Raw genomic sequence first — 7384 nt, 5'->3', positions numbered from 1 at the left:
GGACGTGAAGTGAAAAAGTTTCCGGGTGGCTGTTTGAATTTCAAAATAAGAGAATGATTACTTTAAATTTCCTTATTATTTTAAACAAAACAAAAATACCAAGATACTATAAAATAGTGTACTAGAATAAAACTATGCCATTGGACTTTTATCGATGTGAAATTATTTTTGGTCTCATTTAAGCAATTTCTACAGTCTCTGAAAATTTCAGTATTTTAATTTGAAGTTCAGAGGCGACCTTACGTCAGCTGGGGTGGTGAATCCACGCCCAATCAGGTATCAGTGCAAGATTGCAAAACTTTAAGACAACTCTTTGATAACGATGTTCAATTATATTCTTTTGAGCAAATATAGTGTTCCTATACCTCAAGATAATTATAACACTGTTATTAATGCCCTCCCATCGGGTATCATGGCACTATCCCGCTGTGATTCAAACATACATACCTCTTTTAATATAACGGACTACAGTGTTCAAGTGAACAGAGTTTCCATCTCTGATAAAAATTTAACAATACTTTCATAACAAAAGTCCTCATTACTAAAACCATTGCAACAGCTAGATACAAATGTCTGGAACATACATGAGATGATAAAACGTGGAACGCTATATTTACTCTTCCTTACAAATTTATTCTGCCCAATAAGGTTAAAGAACTTGTCTTCAAAATTGTGCATAGATATTATCCTGTTTAGGATTTTTCTTTTAAACGAGTTTGACCTGCTACTTTTTTTTTTTTTTTTTTTTTTTTTAGAAATTCTAACTCCACCAAAATAAGTCACATATCATCATGATTTCAAAATTATACAATGAGCTACAAACCATCAAAGGTGAAAATACTGAGTATATCAAGCAAAAATGGGAGAAGGGTAATTTTAAGCTGCCTTTGGAAGAATGGTTTAAAATACAGGACAACTCTTGGAAATGTACATGTTCACTTAACTGGAGGGAGTTCGCCTGGAAAAGTGTAGTGCGGTTTTTTTCCCAACGCCAGCACAAAGAGGTTCAAATGCAGATGCATCCTGTTAGATGTTATGCAGAATAAAAAGAGCTCATCATTATGTTGTCTGGGGCTGTCCGAAATTGGCTTATTACTGGGAAAAAATTAAGCTTAGTATTGACAAAGTCATGGGGACAAAGATACCTTTAAATTTTGAGACTATGTTACTGGGTAAACGACCAGAATGTATAAAGGGCTCTTGTAAGACATATCTATGGAACATTATGCTGATCGCTAGCAAGAAAGTTCATTCATTTTCTGAACTGCTTATTCCAATTCAGGGTTGCAGGGAAGCTGGAGCCTATCCCAGCTGGCTTTGGGGCAACAGGCAGGGTATACCCTGGACAGCTTGCCAGTCCATTGCAGGGCCACACACAGAGAGACGAACAACCACTCATGCTCACACTCACTCCTAGGGGCAATTTAGAGTGACCAATTAACCTATCATGCATGTGTTTTGGAAGGTGGGAGGAAGCCAGAGTACCCGGAGAGAACCCACGCATACACGGGAGAACATGCAAACTCCACACAGAAAGGCCACTGACCAAACCAGATTGAACCAGCGACCTTCTTGCTGTGAGGCCACAGTGCTAACCACTGCGCCACTGTGCAGCCCAGCAAGAAAGTTATTACAAGAAAATGGATGACGGACCAACAACCCACAGAAGAATGGATGAATCTTGTCAAGGAGATTGCTCAAATGGAAAAAAAACTCACATTTGCAGTAAGACTTGACTTTGAAAAATTTGTGGAACTCTGGAAATCATGGATGGACTTTATGAACACTTAAGAAGGACTGAGTTGTGATGCCCTTAGTTCTTGAGCTGCTCCTGTTTCTCCTTTTCTTTGTTTTTTTTTTTTTTTCTCCATTGTTTTGTTTTAAAACAAACTAATACCAAATGCTGTACACACACTTATTGTGATTGTCAACTGTGGGAATTCTCCCCTGCTAAACCAAATAAAAAATTGAATTATACAAAAAAAAAAAAGAAAGAAATACTAAATGGTATCGGTACCGAAACAGAAAGTTGGTATGGCGACAACCCTAGTACCTATTGTCCTGCTGTGCTGTAATAAGACTGAGTGTAAGTGACTTCAAGGACCTGCATGCACCTTCCTTCCTTGTTGTTACGGCCCAAGCCGGCTGGAATGTGGAGGAGATGTTTCCAGCACCCGCACAAGTGTAAAATTGGCCGGTTTTCCTCGTCTCCGCCTTTATCATTGGTGTCTCAGGATTGGTGGAGGACCACAGCTCATTGGCTACCTCCTCCGCCACTATTTAAGGGACGTCATCGCCCTCTTTCAGGGCAGCTGTGTCTTAGTGTGACACAGTTTGCCACTGCTGTGCTGTTGTCTGTGGTTTGACTTCTGGGACTTTAAATTGCTGTAAACTTACAGAGCCTGTAGTGTTGGTTTTTCCATTGTGGTTTTGTCCTTGTGTGGACCCTGTCTGTGATTACAGAGTTTGTTTTGTTTTATGTTATTAAGAAATTAAGTTATTTCTCCCGTAGTGAGAAGTTTTGAGTTATCCCATATTGTTTCTGGTGAATACACTTATTTGTAAATAAATATATTTGTGAACTTTTATTTACTTGTTTCGTTTTATGTTACCACCCCCTTTTTACCCCTAGATTTTCCTTCAAATCTATTAACAATGTGTTGTGCACACTGTAGTTATGTGCTGGTTAGAACTTCATAAGGGTTGTTCATAATGTTTTTTTTTAAGAAAGATGTCCAGCCAAAGAAATCCAGCTCAATATATCACTATCTCTCTGATTGAGCCCTAAGACGTTCCCTTCAGCCTTTATTGATCCAGACTCATCCAACCCAGACCTGAACAAAGGTTTATTGCTCTCCGTCTCTGTGTGAATCTCCAGAAATGTTTTGGACTCATTTTATATTCCTTAAATCTTGATTGACCTCTTTGCTATACACATTATTTCGTCTAATAATTGCTTTTATAATTCTTTTGTTGATTTGTTTTGACATAAATTTAATAAATCCACTTTTTACATATGTCTGATTTAAAATATTAAGGTTTATATTACTTTTAGAAACAAAGAAAAGGCTGATATTTTAAATGAATGAATTGTTCTCAGAGTTTTCCAGCTAAAGTTACCATGGTAACCCAGCTGGTATCCATTTAACCACAACAATGGAACATAATTCTTTTTTGATTAGCTACAATTATTTAAACAAACTAGATTCTCATATTATCCAGTTTCTTTAAATACCCCTAGGTTTCATGTTCATAGTTATTGCAACTTACCATATAATCATTTGATAGAATAATTCTACTTACATGTCATTTCAAATACTCCTAACTTTTCACCATTTTATGACTACATTTCTGTTTGTAAACTAATGGTTTACGGACAATGGCGCAAATAGAAACTAAAAAATACATTCCTAACAGAGATGTCAACTTTTTCCACTCAGTTTGTCCTTCTTTAATAAGATACTATACATTTTACTAAACTCTTAAAATTACAGAACCTTATAAACAAAAACAAAACCTGTGCTTAGGCGTAGTGAGTATTTCAGACTCTGGATTTTAGCTTGACCTGTCCATGGTGGACTCTGCTTCTCACATGACTGTGGCCGGGATGTAAATAATAGAAAGCGTTTTAATAAGCAGTTTAAAAGCATGTGTCCTGAACACACATTTTCCATACTATACTTTTCCATAAATTGAGCAATTCCAAGGATACATACAACAAAACATATATAACAAACATATTGTACTAAATCTTTGCCTCAAAAATGTTGGAGCCCTTAATCACTCCAAACAGTACTCAGATGACAAATAACTTTCTTAACATATTCAAAAGTTATTTAAAAACTAAAAACAATTCAACCCAGGGAAGCCGTCCGTTTTTAGGGCAGTTAATGTTTCCAATCTGATCACTGTAACCCCACACTAAAACTATTTGCCCAACTGTGTCATTACGTCCCCATCACCCTCTTTGGGAGGCAAAGCAAAACCAATACAAAGAAGGCACAACTTTAAGGGAATTCATAAAACTGCCCACTAACATTAGCTAACACTCCCATCCACACTTTTATCTCCAGGGAAGTTAGAAATCTTGCAAATCTGCAACATATAAAGTCTAGTTAAAAAGGGAAGTAGGTTCACTTAACTCACCTAACGAGTGAGACACTGAGCTTGAGGCGACATCTTTGAGAAATTCCTTTGACTGTTTTTTCTTTAGAATTGAAAGATGAGGAAAGAGAAACATACGGTCCTGACGTTAGAGGACATATTTCTAAATTAAACTCAAAAGCGTGTATCATTGTGCAAGCACATTGGATAATGTTTAAATATAAATAACTGTGTTGATATGTATAAAACTTTGATACCTTCGAACAGACTGTGACACTGGAAGTAAAAACTATCAAAATAAACCCAGAGGATTACAACTAATTGTTCACTTTTTCTGTAATCAAAGTGCTGTGAACTGCAGCACACTTTCACTCCCATTGTGTCAACAGTCTGATAAATGGTTTGAATATTTTCTCTTTGTTTATCATCAGGTACATGAAATAATTAATACAGTGAGAAAGGCGGATAAGTTGTTAGAATGACCCTGGATCTGTTTCTCCCATTTTTCTGACAGTTCTGAGGAACAGCTTTAATTTAATATTGTATTTCATTTTTGCTATGCTTTTATGAAACAATATTTGTATGAAGATTGTGATGTAATTCGGTCTCCTTTTTACCATTATAAACTTTTTTTATTATTTCATTATTTTAAAGGCAGAGTATGTAAGATTTCAAGGCGATTCGTTCCACCACCAGGTGGCAAACACCAGGTCGTGAGCAAACCACAAAACTGCTACCTCCACAAACGACCACAGGTTGGCAGTAATGAGCAAAAGTCACCCCTCACCCCTCCTCCTTACCAGCTCCAATGAGGGCAGAAATCGGTTGTGAGCTGTAGCTCAGAGCCGCTCTGTAATAAATGGGTGTGGTGAAGGGGTTTGTGTGTCCCGAAGATCCTAGCAGCTATGTTGTCAGGGGCTTTATGCCCCTGGTAGGGTCACCCAATGCAAACAGGTGTCTAGGGGAGGGACCAGACCAAGTACGGATCATAGACCTCTTTTCCATTTGTCTCAGCTTGTCTCAACTTAACTCGACTCAACTTGTCCCGGCTTGGTCTTGTTTCTTTTCCATTGCAATTTAGCACCAGGTCTTAAATGGGCGTGCTTTGTGTGAAATTGCTGTCACGTCAGTGTTGTGCGCGACCATCAACATACGCGACAAACACAAGATGGAGGACCTAGAGGCAATGGTATGTCTACTACTTAGTCTGTGGCTAGTTTTCAGAAACAAAATAAAAAATGAGAGCGAGCGGCGGCTGCAAGCGGCAAGACAAAATACCTTGGAGAAGCACAGGAGTTTTAGAAGCCCTGCAGTTTTACCAAGCGGAAGACAATCGCAGACTTCGAAGGAGGATAAGTCTTATTGGGTGTTTTATAGTATAATGTAATACCACATTTATTAGCACCCTATTTGCATACCTAAACCAAATAAATGATTAGATAACTATGATTTCTGGAAAGATATAACGTATTCATTCTGTGTTTCAGGTGGCAGTTTTGGAGCAGTTTCGACGCTGCAAACCGTCAGTCTGGGTGGTCAAACGAGCCTCACAATGGTGGGATGCCATTGTTCCTGGCTTTACGAGTCAGCAGTGGGTACAGAACTTCAGGATGTCCGAGGAAACATTAGATTTTCTATGCAACAAAGTACGTCCAGCTATGGAACGGAAGGACACGACTTTCCGTGAGTATGTGCCCTTAAAGAAGAGAGTGGCTCTGGAAGCTCGCCACCGGCTCAGTACAGGAGCGTCGGACACCTTTTTGGTGTCAGCATCACAACTGTGTGCAGGTGTGTGCAGGATTGTTGTGCTGCTGTGGAGACGTTGCTGTTACCAGAGCTAATCCGGTTTCCTGATGAGAGGAGGTTAAGAGAAATGGCTACCTATACCGAGAATAAATGGGGTATGCCGCAAAGTGTGGGTGCAGTTGATGGCTCCCACATACCCATAATAGCACCACGGGACTACCATTCTGATTATTTTAACAGGAAAGGCTGGCACTCCATTATTCTTCATGGTGTTGTAAATGGAAAAGGGATGTTCTGGAACGTATTCACCGGACTGCCAGGGAGCTTGCATGATGCGAGGGTCCTGAGACTGTCAAGTTTGTGGCAACTAGCCAGCCGAGAAAACCTCTTCCCAGCCAACTACAGAAACATTGGTGGGGTGCAGGTTGGTTACTACATCCTCGGAGACTCTGCATATCCCTTGCAGAAATGGCTCATTAAATCATTCCAAGACACCGGACGGGTGACAGCGGACCAGCAAATGTTTAAAAGAAGATTCAGCCGGGCACGGGTCATTGTTGAAAATGCTTTTGGCAGGCTGAAGGGAAGGTGGTGTTGCCTCCTTAAAAGGAATGACTGTGATGTACAACTGGTGAAAAGTGTGGTGCTGACATGCTGTGCTCTGCACAACCTGTGTGAAGATCATGGGGAGACATGTGAAAATTCCTGGAAGGTACCTGCAGCTGAACCAGCTCAACCTGGGGTAGCAGGAGCACCGGGTATAGAGGAGCAGGGGAGGGATGTAAGAGATGCTCTCATGCATTACTTGTTGGCCAGTACTTAAAGATTTTACTTAACAGCCAATGCCATGTTCATAGTTTCATTCATAGTTAATAGTTTGTTCATTTAAGGTTGTCTTTACATCCAGTTTTGAGTGATAATATTCAATAAAATGTTTTACTTTATGAAACTGTCTTTTTTTGTTTTTAGACCCAATTTGAAAAGAATAATAAAAACTGAAGAACTGACAAAGCCACTGTACTGGGATGTTTCTCTGCTCTTTCACACTTGATACAAACAAATAGGTCATTTTGCAGTAACAATTTGATCCTTTATTAGACATGTGTGTTGGAGCTTGGAAAATGTAGAACTGTGGTCCTGGAGAGATGGAGCTTGAAGTTGTTAAAGTAAAGTGTTTTATAAACTACATTGTATTGGTAGAACTTGAACCATATAATTGTTTAAATCAGAGACATATGTTAAATTATTAGTATAATACTGCTGCATTTGTCCACTTGCTGCATTTCATCAAAATGTCAGTAATGAATGCTTGGTGCACACTCTTCACTGGGTTCATCTGTGTCTGAACAGGCAACATAGAATAATGGCACAGTCACTTCAAAAGATGTTTTTAATTCAAATTAACCAGAAATATGTACAAAAGTCGAAAAAGCCAAACACCTAAAAAGATATATTTACAATTAAATAGGTGTCACGTACGTCGGCCACTCAGTGACGGGGCAAGCTGGCCTAACACTCCAAGAAATGCCTGATT

This window comes from Telmatherina bonti (genome assembly GCF_933228915.1).
Source record: "Telmatherina bonti genome assembly, chromosome: 8".
NCBI classification, from domain to species: Eukaryota; Metazoa; Chordata; class Actinopteri; order Atheriniformes; family Telmatherinidae; genus Telmatherina; species Telmatherina bonti.
Note: the sequence above shows the minus strand (reverse complement) of the source record.